The sequence below is a fragment of the Silene latifolia genome, chromosome 4 (genome assembly GCF_048544455.1).
Source record: "Silene latifolia isolate original U9 population chromosome 4, ASM4854445v1, whole genome shotgun sequence".
Classification (NCBI taxonomy): Eukaryota; Viridiplantae; Streptophyta; class Magnoliopsida; order Caryophyllales; family Caryophyllaceae; genus Silene; species Silene latifolia.
In genome coordinates, this window is record NC_133529.1 from 107636191 (window position 1) to 107648884 (window position 12694).

General features: G+C 36.8%; 1 long non-coding RNA gene across 1 annotated transcript; it reads right to left on the bottom strand.

The window, feature by feature from the left end:
- Positions 1 to 5260: 5260 nt before the first annotated feature.
- Positions 5261 to 8479, bottom strand: LOC141653768 (uncharacterized). The gene is made up of 4 exons (XR_012547508.1): positions 8324 to 8479; positions 8157 to 8224; positions 7042 to 7128; positions 5261 to 5560 (listed from the first exon to the last, which is right to left on the bottom strand). It is a non-coding gene; the product is annotated as an uncharacterized LOC141653768 (long non-coding RNA).
- Between the last annotated feature and the right edge of the window lie 4215 nt (positions 8480 to 12694).

The window sequence follows — 12694 nt, forward strand, 5'->3', positions numbered from 1 at the left end:
TTGTGCCTGTAATAATGAAAAAACTAATAATAACTATATTATGTCACTTGATGTTATACTATTGAATGACAAAGCTTTTATGCTAAAAATACTAATCATTCATCGGTGATCAACTACACCAACTACGATTTTTTTTCTTTATCAATGATTCAACATAGTTGAACTTTTTTTATCAACTTAAGAATAAATTTTTACAGTTAATCCTATTGGAAGCCTTGTGCATCGCACGGGCTTTCAAACTAGTGTATTTATAAAATATTGATCATACATAATTAATTACTATCACTTATTAATTTTAATTAAAATTCCATGTATTTTATTTTAAAACACCGAAGTTAACCCTAAAAAAATAATTTATTTTTATTTATTAAAAAATATTAAAATCATATATGAATTATACTCCCTCATATTCTACATAAGTGTCTCATTGTCCATTTCCGTCTATTCACAATAATGTCACATTGTCTATTTTTGGTAAACTTTTATAATTATTTTAATCACAACAATATCCCACCTCAATCCAAAACAATACTTATTTTAATCACTTCACTCACAATAACACCTCACAATACCTTCCCTCTCTCCAATTACCTCACCCTACCACAATACTTTACATTATTTAACCTTTCCTTAATTCTTGTGCCGTCCCCACAATGAGATACTTATCTAGAATAGGAGAGAATATTATTTTTCTTAAGGGAAGTGCTAGGGCGACACCGGGTGTTATCGAGTTTCGGTAACACCCTAATAAAAAATAGTAAAAAAAATAAAAATTAAAAAGTATTTTTCGTTTTTGCGCCAATATCGTAGGGATAAAACCGTAATTCACAATCTATTAAAAAAATAAAATATAAAAGATACTAAATTAAACTAACTATACCCAATATTATACTGCAATACATATCATAACAAACACATACATATCTTCTTCATCTTCATCAAATCATACGTTTATCAATTAACAAAGAGAGAAATTATATTGTCAGTGAAACGCCAAATACCTTACGGAAATTTCCTCCACATAATTTATGATTATTAAGGTATGTTCAATTAGATAATTAATTATTACTCCGTAAATTGGAAAAGATGAATTTCATATCCAAATTTTATATTGTCAATGAAACGCTATACACATCCTGTATTTCATATCCAAATTTTAATTAAAATAATATTTTTTAAAAAAAAATTACAACTAAATGTGTTAACAAATCTCGAATATCCGACTACCTGTGGACAATGGGCCCACGGGGGCGCTTGGGAAACAAGCGTTTGCATTTGTGGAGTCGCCACCAATTTTTATGGGAAATTGGAACCGTTCGAATACCTCGCGCCATGTCAAGACACAAAGTAGAGACATGAACACCAAGAACTCGTTACCCTTAGCATTCTATGTCTAGAATGACTCTCGTGGATGCCAATGAACACGGATGTTCACAGAGATCTGGAGTAAGGGGTGAGGGTACGTATTAGGAAGCTCTTTTGATCGAACACCTAATCCCGCCCGCCTCGATAGCGGCCTCTACTAATGATTAGGGAAGTTATTCATACCCGATATATTGTCGATTATATGCATGCAATGCAACATCCATTAGATTAATCCTAGCATGTGAAGATTAAACTAAGTCGGTGAACAATTAATTTAACATGCAATTAAGTCGAAGTTGGAATTAAGGTTCAATTACATGTGAAAACATACAAATGATAGAAAGCATAATGAATACAACAAAGGAAATATTACAATAATAAATATTACAATGATTACATCGGGTTTAGATGATTTATGTCGAAAATACCTTTAAAACGGATAATTTGAGAAAAAGAATAAAGGAATGAATTAACGAACAAATTATCAGGCGATAATACGAATAATAGTTAATTATACGTAATTAATAACTAAGTCAAGGCAGAATGGGAGTTCAGAGACAGAAATCAGCTAGGAACAGGCGCAGCAGAGCTGCGTCCTTTGGAAGAGGCGCAGCAGTTGCTGCGTCTGTTCCTTGGCTCAATTCTGGCTGTGAAGCCGGAATTGCAAGCCGTTAATGTTAATTGGTGATTTTAATGATCGATTAGTGCTATTTACTCGGATGAAAGTTATTAATATATTATTTACATGTGATTAATGGTCATGAAAACAATAAACATGGACGAAACGGAATTAGAACGAATTTTTACAAGATTAAGACTAATTAAAGAATTAAACAAACTAATCAAATTAATTAGGTTAAACAAGTTATTAATGACGAATTAATGATGGTGACGATAAACAAAAGGTGAAAAATATATCAATGACGAATTCCAGAGACTCAATATGGATGAATCGAACCTCTAAAACCCGAATTGATTTGAATGACGAAAACCCGCAAATATGAATTACTTGGGATTTAAGTCGGGATATTGAATTAAATACTAATGGCGATTAATGATATGTCAGATTATTATGCTTAAGTTATTATGTCAAAGAAACAAAGAACAAACGAAAGAAAATAAATACAAACGAATTGGCAAAAGACGAAGGAAGAAGAAAGGAAGCAGGAACTGCAGCAGCCTCACGAAGAGACGCAGCAGGTACTGCGTCCCTTCGAAGAGGCGCAGCAGTTGCTGCGTCCTTTCTCGACGGTTGTCTTCTGATAATCCGAAAAAAGGGTTTTAAACAAGGTTTTAGAAATCGGTTTTAAGTGTGCTTTCGACATAAATCTAACATTAGTGATACAATAAAGAAAGAACAATAATAAAAGAGAGATTTACACTCTCAGACTTACATGTTTGACGAAACGAGATGAACTAAGTTATCGATTTAGTGATGCTCGACTCGAATGTAATGAAAGTGCCCTCGTAGGAGGAAAACGATTAAGATTAATTAAGTTGATTATTGTGGAGTTGGTCAAATTGGTCGGTCATGCAAACGAGGCTGGTACTCAGAAGGATCCGAGCTTACGTGGTCGAAAGTTCAAGCACGTAGACGCCAATAAGTAAAAACGTGGACTTAGAATGCAAAGGGAGAAGAGAAGGGCGGACACTCGCGTGAGAAATATGTGAGACCGAAGGTCTCTATTTATACTAATCACACGACGGAATAGGGTTTTCGGAGAGACTTTGGAAGTGAATCTCGAAAAGATATGAAAAAGATACGAAAAAAACGCAGAAAAGGACCTGGGAAGAGGCGCAACACCTGCTGCGTCTGTTCCCAGGCGGTTTCCTCCTGCGAAAGAAAGATTTCCGTGTTTAAATTATGGAATAACGGGATAATCTTATTTTCCTTAATATTTTGTATGAATATTACGGGAAATTGTTTACCAAAGATTAAAGATTGTGAAATATTTATTAAAATATGGAATAGAAATATCCGGAACATTCCAGAACATTCTGACTCGGGATTTAACGGTTATCAGAAAATGAAGACGGTTTTAGGCCCGGACTCCAAATGTACTCTAATTACTGCCAAAACGACCGTATCGGCGCGTAGATGACAACTAAGAGGTAGACATTAATGTTTGAGCAATCACTTGACGATAAACTTACGAACATTCACAAATCGTTCCGCGTACCAAACATGCGGCCCAATCATCACCGGGTGGTTTGCGGGAGGTGCAGAAACGAGGTGTCTACAGAGCCCCCACTTTGACTGAGGCTTGGACAAGGCGAAAGTCAAAGTATAGCCCTCAGGCCAATCGAAGATTACAACCTGACGACTATGGCGACGCGAGGCGGCTCAAGGGGGTCGAACCAAGGACTGTCGTCGTCGGGAACATTTTAGAGTCTGTCGACTATCGGGAGGGTCGTTTAAAGTCCATTAGACTACGTAAGGAGGCTCTTGACCATAAGAAGAGACCATACCTGAGGTACCCCTGGGTGAAACGGGACTGAAGACGCTTCGGCAAAACTCTTTGGTCTGAAGATAACTTGGTGTCTGAAGGCATTAGGGGGTTACAGGGATTCAGAAGAAACTTCTTAACACTTCCGAAAGCTAACTCTGAAGGCTATCTCTCTCTAAAGGAAAGGCTGAAGGATAACTCTCTCTAAAGGACTGAAAGGGGACTTAACTGAAAAAGGGGTTATCTGAAGGTTACTGGAAGGATTATCCTGAAGTGTCTGAAGAAATAAAGGATTATCTGAAGGGAGGAAAGCTGAAGGAAGGATTATCCTGAAAGGGTCATCTAAGGGGTTGTCTGAAAGATTAAGGTAAGTTTATGAAAGATCTGAAGGGTTTATCCTAAAAAGGGTTATCTGAAGGGAGGAAAGCTGAAGGAAGGATTATCCTGAAAGGGTCATCTAAGGGTTGAAGGATCGCCTGGGGGTATCTGCCTGTATCTGTCCTCAAGCAAACTCTCACCGGGGCATAAAACGATGATTTTGGGGAATCTGCCTGTCTCTATCCTCAAGCAAACTCTCGTTGGGTGATTATTGTGGTTGAATCTCCATGTCTCGAGAAGAACAGTGAACTCTCGCTGGGGGAACATAATCGGGAACTGATCTCCATGTCTCGAGAAGGAAAGTCTATCCATGTACTCTCGCTGGGGGAACGTAATAAAGGCGTGTCGAAACACCTGTCAAAGAAAAACCGCTCGTTGTGGCAAGCGAGGTCTTGGCAAAGTACTGCTTCTGATACCTACCTGCATGGTTAGTAGCCACACAAGAATGCAATCTAATATATGCACGTAAGCAATTATCGCATGAACCTCGAATGAGGAAACACATAGGCTTTGCAAAAGTCGTTTCTTTTTAAAAGTCGTTTAAAACTTGTTCAAAGAAGTTTGTCGTTTGTAATGTGTTATGCATATTCAATGGGCTTTAGACATAGGACTTGACATGACATCGACCTTATATGGACGCGACGCGAAATGTAGACTTAGGTTTGACTGACGCGACATTAACTTAGATTTGACGCGACACAGGGATGACTTTGACAGACTTTGTTTAAGCATGCGCAACCCCTAGCCAAGTGTGGGTGACAATGCGTATCAGTTCCAAAGGTAGAAGAATTGCAAGAAAGATGAAGGCATATAAAGGCAAGGCATGAGCCATGGATCATCTGTCTACTAGGACTTCTTTCACCACCGTTTGCTTGTAAAAGAGACCCCTCTTGAGGCACGATAACTTGGAGAATTGATCTAAGATCTTTGTCATTGTCGGACCGAGTACTAGCTAGACTTAAATGAGAGAGGAATAAAGAAAGGGTGGCATCTCGGAAGAGAAGCCCTGTGACACCCTCATTTATTGCGGAAAAGTAAACACGTAATTCTACAGAAAAACTGACAGGATATGTTTGTAATTGGTTCAACTAATTAAAACCTGTCATTTTTAAAACTTTTCTAAACCATTCACAAACATTTCCAGAAGGAGGATGCCAACACCTGCAAATGCTAACAGACTAATTTACATAACTATGCTAAAGCTGCGAGAATAAAGTGATACAAACCAAAGAAAAAGAGGGAGACATATGTCCCTAAAATGTATGTGACACAAAAAGGGTTTAAGGGTCACAATGAAATAAAACCAGTCTAGGTCCCAAGGTTACTTTGCTCGCTAGCTCGTCCATGTACCCCATATATGCATCACCTACCTGTCATTCGCATTTTATACAAATACGAAAGCCACAGTCAGTGGGGAGTAACTCCGAGTTCTCCCAGCCACGAAATGTCATAATTAATATAACATGTAAACATAAGAATATGAATACGAATCACACATAGCCTTAGCATATAGATGCTAGACAATCGTGCTTATCATGTGAACTACAATATAACAACACATAGTCCTAGCCAGTGAATACTAGACCGACTCATACTACACTATCATGTGAATCACATAACATCCAGGAATCCAAACTCTATCAACCATAGCCGGCTTGCATCTCACCTTCTATGATTCATAGAATCATCAAACAAGAAAGGGCAATATATCAAAGACATGCATAAGTTCTTAGCACGGTCAATAGTCACTTTGTAACTCGAGTCTATACCACGAGGTAGGGAAGGTAATCGAACCGGTATCTTGGCTCAGCGGTTACTATTAAGAAAACATGGCCAAGAGACAACACAACCCTAGCCTAAAATCACATGAGACCTAGACATGCGGATACACACCACCGCACCCAAGACCCACAACTTTTTTTAAAACAAAGTGAAGTGAGTACCCTAAGGACACCACCGAAGGGTTGGCTAGTACTTAAGCTGACCCCATACTATCAAAATAAGTACCTGAGGTCATGCCCCAACTTGGATATAAATCCACTAGCCAGGAACACAAAGGCTATCAAGCAGTGAACATATACTCGTCAGAGACTATAAAGACCTATCTATGATGAAGGCCGAAATACTCACCTAGGACCTAGTCCCAGCCTAGTCCCAGCTTGAATACTTTAGCCCACACCACACACGACTCACCACACAAGTCAATTAAGACACCCACTAACCTTAAGAGGGCAAAAAGTCCTACTTACCAACATAAAATCTAATATTCTATCATGTGAAAGGCTATATAAATGTCTAATCAAATGAGATAAACCAAAGAATCCTCAATACCAATTTCCAATTCTAACAATATTAACCAAATTAAAGGCTTCGGGGAATCTAGGGCCGTTTTTACAATATAAGAAGCTACTTAAATCAACTAATTACACATGTGAGATAAAAATATAATGAATGGCCTAAAACAAGAAAAAGGCCGACTATCTATTTCATTCAAAATTTCATCCAACCGAATTTTTACCCGCAACCCCTGACCTGCGACAAGTACGGGTCAAATTGCGGTGACCAATCACTCAATTAATCGACATCGCATCGATCAAAGGGACTAAGGCTCGGTCTTGGCACAATCAACAAAACATTACAATTATCGCTATAAAATTCATTTGAGCCTATTAATTACAATTTCATTTTGTAAACTATCCTAACATGTGATAACTATTAATATGAGCACAATTTTACCATCCTTATTATCTTTACTACTAACATTATTCATTCACCTAAACACTTATCAAACAACAGGCACACATTAACTACTAATGTGACATTAATTCGTCGAGTAACTCGGAATAGTTACCTTACGCTAGCAAAGAGACAAGTAAAAACTTGAGAAAGCTTCTAAAACCCCAAAATTACTCTTCATCTTCAACCACAAATGAGTCACCTAAAATAATTATGTGAAAGGACGATATTAACGAATTATCTTTATATAAAATATGAGACGGGATTTAAATAACTTGAATAACTCAAATTTGTCTTATAATAATAAATATTCCATTATATAATTTAACATGCCGAAATATACGAGTGACCCAACAACCACAAGGCATGTCCAAAACTTAACATAGGATATGAGAAGGCATGAAACAAAGGAGGAAAGACGGTCACGGACTACACAAAAGACGGGCTGGACACACACGGATTAAAGCCGTCTTTGCCCACCCGCTGCTGCTCGCCTCGACCCTGTGCCCAGGCCTGGCCTGGCCCGGCCCTGCACAAAAACACGCACAAGCAGCCTGTAGTAGGCAAACAGTCCAGCAGTACAGAGCACCTCAAAAAAAACGCAGCTCCCCCTCATTGCCCAACCATCTTAGAGCGGTTTTCTAGGCCAAATTAGGACGGATTCCACCCGAACCAAAGACTCAATCCAAACACGTACATGTACTTGAGACAATAGCAAGAAAGTTGGTTCAATTTAACATAAAGAAACCCGTCAAAACAGCCCGCAAAAACTGCTCAACAAAGTCCATTTTCACGATTTATGAAGATCATTTGTGACCGTCTTAAGACGAAATTTTAAGCATGAAATGGACGGAGTTTCTTACATACAATCGACCCAACTCATACTTGTATATGTACACATGACACGAGCTATCAAATTGACTCGTATCAACAACAATTTTAGTCTAGAAATCGCGTCCAAAACTGACCCAAACGCACCGCCCATGTTATCAATTAGATAAACCAAATTGCTAAACCTTGCGTAAATCCCTTTATTCCAACATTTACCATATAACCTAATCCTAGAAACCCACTGACAACTTACCACCAAACAGTAAACCTTCTTTCATAAACAAACAACTGAATTATAAGCGCTCATGTTTATCCCGCATTCCAACAATTAAATTAACTTAACAATAGGAAATATAATAGCTAGTATTATAAATAATTCGAGTAGCCTATCACCGTTACCTTAAACGCTCCTTATTCTTCGAATAAATGGTCCACAAGGCACGAGCCTCACCCCGGGTCTTCGAATCCTTCATAAAAGGGCAAGAAAACGGAATAAAGAAGCTAAAAGACGACACTTTTATAAGACGGCGAAAGACGAAACCACTACAAAAAGGAGACTTTCTTACCTTAAAAGGAGGAGGAAGGAAAGGGGAAGAGAATGGTACAAAAATTACGGAATTTGGTTGAGAATGGAGGCGGGATCTGGGGTTTGAACGATGGGAAATGGCATACGGAGGAGCTGTTGTTTCACTGTTGTTGTTGTCTGTTGTTTGCTGATAGAACGAAAAAGAAAGGAAAAAAAATGAAAGGGGAAAAGAAAGAGTCAGGGGAAACGGGTGAGGGAGTAATAATAATAATTAATAATAATAATAATAATAATGATACACCAGCTAGCTTGCTAGCTACTAATTATAAGTACGTTTCTTCGTCGTTAAGAAACTTCGATCGTTATTAAAACCGTTTCGAGTTAATAAAATCGGTTTTTAGTAAAAGTTTCAGTAATAAAACGAAATTAATAATAAATAAATTTAATGAGTGAAAATAAAATAAACTCAGCTAGTTAACGGAAATAATACGATATCAGCTTGAATCGGAATTATTAGCGATTTTTACAAAACTAACGGATATTAATAAAAATTGCTAATTTAGTGAAATAAGCTCAAAATAGCTAATTGGACGGTTTTGTTCCCAAAATCCATCTCGGGTTTACTTAAAACAACTTTCATAAGGACTCGTAAAGAAACGGAAATTATTAAATAAATAAACTCGGACTAATTTCAATAAACTCGAACTAACTTTAAATAAACTTATTAATGATTATTAAAATTAACGTATCGAATTATAATGAAATTAATTAATTAGCTGAGAAAATAAATATATAAATCGTTAACCAACGTAATTAAATATAAAGTAACAATTAAAAGAATTTTATCCAACTTAATAAAATACGGGGTGTTACAATCACCCCATCTTTTAAAAAGTTTCGTCCTCGAAACTTGAAAGTATAAATGAAAGGTTATAAAAATAAAACTGGAATTGGAATCGGTAACCAAAACATTTTAAAGGTTATTTATCGTAAGATTCAAAATTCTTTCAAAAGTTTCAAATAAAATTTTCCGACAGAACCAGATTCTCATCAAGGGAACGAAAGTGTTCTCGTTACGTATTCAAGAACATCACATTCCAAATCAAAGCTAAGGTCAAAAGGCAAATCATTTGTATATATCAAAAATCAAAATACCTTCAAAAACATTAATGAAGAGTTTTCAAAATTATAAGTCTCATTCATGGAACGGAAATGCTCTTGTCGTGCACACAAGAACGCTAACTTTCCAAGTCAGAGACAAATTTAAAACAAAAACTATTCGCCGACAATCGTAGAACAAGTTATCAAACGTTTCCAATAACTAGTTCTAACATCCGATCAACGTTAAAATCAAAATAAGAGAAAGGTAATCTTCTCAAATGTTCTTTTGCAAAAAGCCAAAGTAGAAATAAAGGTTTCACCTTTAAACTAAAAGGGAGTTAAATTAGGAAATATAATATTAAACTTTGACAAAGAAGTCATAAATAGATCAAGGTTAATAGAAATTGGATAAAATTTAAAGAAATTTCGGGTCTAGTAATTAAAATTACGATAAATGAGTTTATATTCAAGGAAGGAATAGGGAACTAAATCAAATTTTCATTTTCAAGTCTTCAAAAATAGGTTAGGTTTGCAGAAGTGACATAAACTTTTAAGAATGAATCGAAACTGGTAGCTTGAAAGTTTAGAAGTTGTACAAAAAGGAAAGTAACTTAGATAGCATAAAAACAAAGTATGTTAAGAGAGCTATAATGACTTTCATAGGGTAAAAATTGAAGTCAAAATTACAAGGATGTCAAAGATAGAGTTTCACAAGATACGAGTGTCAAACTTAAAGGAGGAGCAAGATGAAGCGAGGAAAGGAGGTATGAACGGTAACGCTCATGATCAAGGAGAAAGGGAAATTAGACAACAAGGAAATGTCAGATACTCAAATCTCAAACAACAATGTCATAAGGTAACATCAATTTATGTATGGCTATCAACATCCTAAAGGTATCTCTTTCCAAAATCACATCATAAACCTTACTCCGTGTTTACTCCTAAGGTATCAACACTCAACCTAAGTCCTTCCAATATCACAACTTCTCAAAACCGGGGTTATAGGTCAACCAGAAACAACTCCACAAGCCAAATTATCCAACCAAGGTTAACACCCCACAAAAGAAAGAGAACTATCTAAAAGGCGTTAAGGGAGAATTAGCAAGGGTGAAAGGACAAGTTGGGAGGATACAAATGTAACTTCCTAGGAAGAAGAATAGAGAGTTTAGAAGAAGGATAGGCACCAAGAGATTAAGAATAAGGCGAGATACAAAAAGAACGAGAAATATCTTCAAGGAAGTAGAAGCATTCTTCAAAGGTTGAACAAATCTTCAATCCTCAGCAAAAGGCACTAAATCTTGATCTTCTTAAAATATAAGTGTCCTTTCAATGGAACGGAGATACTTTTGGCGATCACTCAAGAACATCAATATTCCAATTCAAAGACATAAAAAAATACATTTTTTACACCAACAAATGATAAAACTAATTATCAGACGTCTCCAATAACAAGCTTTAACACTAATTGACGTTAAAACCAGTGAAAAACATTAAATATTTTCAAAACCTTTAGTTCAATTTTTTTTTATAATAAGGGTAATAACTCCATTAGCTATAGATAAGCTCACGGTCATTGATCCAAGAACACAACAATTATTAAATAACAATCAACAAACAGGTTAGTACCTAACAAAGAGCAAACACAAAGAGACTACAACATAAGATCCTAAATCTACCCATCTTACCCGTCTCTCAAGTTTATTATTTTAAGGTCAAGTTATTTATATTGGGGTGCACAAACGTGCGTTGGGAGCAAATATGCTCTGATACCAACTGTGACACCCTCATTTATTGCGGAAAAGTAAACACGTAATTCTGAAAAAGCGACGGGATATGTTTGTAATTGGTTCAACTAATTAAAACCTGTCATTTTTAAAACTTTTCTAAACCATTCACAAACATTTCCAGAAGGAGGATGCCAACACCTGCAAATGCTAACAGACTAATTTACATAACTATGCTAAAGCTGCGAGAATAAAGTGATACAAACCAAAGAAAAAGAGGGAGACATATGTCCCTAAAATGTATGTGACACAAAAAGGGTTTAAGGGTCACAATGAAATAAAACCAGTCTAGGTCCCAAGGTTACTTTGCTCGCTAGCTCGTCCATGTACCCCATATATGCATCACCTACTACGTCATTCGCATTTTATACAAATACGAAAGCCACGTCGATGGGGAGTAACTCGAGTTCTCCCACCACGAAATGTCATAATTAATATAACATGTAAACATAAGAATATGAATACGAATCACACATAGCCTTAGCATATAGATGCTAGACAATCGTGCTTATCATGTGAACTACAATATAACAACACATAGTCCTAGCCAGTGAATACTAGACCGACTCATACTACACTATCATGTGAATCACATAACATCCAGGAATCCAAACTCTATCAACCATAGCCGGCTTGCATCTCACCTTCTATGATTCATAGAATCATCAAACAAGAAAGAGCAATATATCAAAGACAGGCATAAGTTCTTAGCACGGTCAATAGTCACTTTGTAACTCGAGTCTATACCACGAGGTAGGGAAGGTAATCGAACCGGTATCTTGGCTCAGCGGTTACTATTAAGAAAACATGGCCAAGAGACAACACAACCCTAGCCTAAAATCTCAGTGAGACCTAGACATGCGGATACACACCACCGCACCCAAGACCCACAACTTTTTTTAAAACAAAGTGAAGTGAGTACCCTAAGGACACCACCGAAGGGTTGGCTAGTACTTAAGCTGACCCCATACTATCAAAATAAGTACCTGAGGTCATGCCCCAACTTGGATATAAATCCACTAGTCAGGAACACAAAGGCTATCAAGCAGTGAACATATACTCGTCAGAGACTATAAAGACCTATCTATGATGAAGGCCGAAATACTCACCTAGGACCTAGTCCCAGCTAGTCCCAGCTTGAATACTTTAGCCCACACCACACACGACTCACCACACAAGTCAATTAAGACACCCACTTAACCTTAAGAGGGCAAAAAGTCCTACTTACCAACATAAAATCTAATATTCTATCATGTGAAAGGCTATATAAATGTCTAATCAGCAGATAAACCAACAGAATCCTCAATACCAATTTCCAATTCTAACAATATTAACCAAATTAAAGGCTTCGGGGAATCTAGGGCCGTTTTTACAATATAAGAAGCTACTTAAATCAACTAATTACACATGTGAGATAAAAATATAATGAATGGCCTAAAACAAGAAAAAGGCCGACTATCTATTTCATTCAAAATTTCATCCAACCGAATTTTTACCCGCAACCCCAGCCCTGCGCAGGGTACGGG